The sequence below is a fragment of the Xiphophorus couchianus genome, chromosome 12, assembly GCF_001444195.1.
Source record: "Xiphophorus couchianus chromosome 12, X_couchianus-1.0, whole genome shotgun sequence".
Classification (NCBI taxonomy): Eukaryota; Metazoa; Chordata; class Actinopteri; order Cyprinodontiformes; family Poeciliidae; genus Xiphophorus; species Xiphophorus couchianus.
Window position 1 is genome coordinate 2,386,262 of NC_040239.1, and position 1,270 is coordinate 2,387,531.

The window sequence follows — 1,270 nt, forward strand, 5'->3', positions numbered from 1 at the left end:
AGACTTAATGTTCATTTTACGATTATTTATAAGTGATTGCTGTGGTACGAGGAGAAAACTATAAATTTATCGCTGCACCTGACTTTACTGCAGGGTTCCCATCCTGCATGTTTCAGGTCTCTCCCTGCTGGTAGTAACAACCTTTTCAGCAGGTCAGTGTTCTTTAGGCCTTCTAACGAGCCATCATTGGATCCAGGTGCGTTAAGTGTACAAAAAGAGTAAAAAGGATCATTTTCTGGCTTTATCAACAACCCAGCCGTAATAATAGTAGGTGAAGATTGAACACCTGACTCTGTAGTATTTCAGCTTTTACGTTTCTGATGATCCAAACATTCCTTCCAACTTCCACTCCAGACAGTTTTTCAATCTTTTCTTTTCCTCCTTTGACCTTCAGGTAATGTTCAAGGTGAGACAGGCCAGAGCTACTCCTCCTCCTCTGCCTCGCCGGGCCCGGATCCGCCGCACCAGCTCCCGCCGCTCGGGCTACGCCTTCTCCCACGCGCAGGGCTACGGCGACCTGGTGACGTCAGGCCGTTTCCTGAGGCGTCCCGCCTTGCCGCGGGCGTCGGGTTTCCCCCAGGTGGGCCGCGCCGCCACGGGGTTCAGCCCCATGGGCCGGTCGGCAAGCTACAGCCCGTCGGGCCGTCCCCAGAACCTGAAGGTGCCGGACGTGGAGGTGACCTCGCTCCAGATGTACAGGACATTCAACGACGCTGCCCCATGAGAGAAGGAAGCTAATTAAACTTCTGGAGGGAAACAGAAACTCTGAGGCTTTTGTGGGAATTTTTTCGCTGACAGTTTCATTTAAAGGAACGACAGATCTCATTTCTGAGAGGTAAACGGTTTACTGGCGTCAGATGTTTAAGTTTGAACCTGAAGGAACCAGCAGATGGGACGCTAACTGACGGAACTACTTGATAACAGACACAGAAACAGATCGCTGAGCTTCCAGGCAGCAACAAGCAGAGGATGGAAGTGATTTAACATGTTGGGAAACACAGAGTGTCATCATGTTTACAGACTGCCCAGACCTTCGTAATCCTGGGAGTCCAGAGGCAACGCAGAGCTTCGTAAAGAGGGAACAACCGGCAAAGACACGCTGCTGTCAGTACTTTACTCTTGTTTTTCTCTTCATTTGTGCTTCTTTTAGCAGGTTAGGATAGATCAATGGCCTATACAAAACATGTTCATTACATTTTTAACATAAAATCATTTTCCATAATGAGATTTCTTGTCAGAATGAGCTGCTTTAGGACCTCTTGTCACTTTA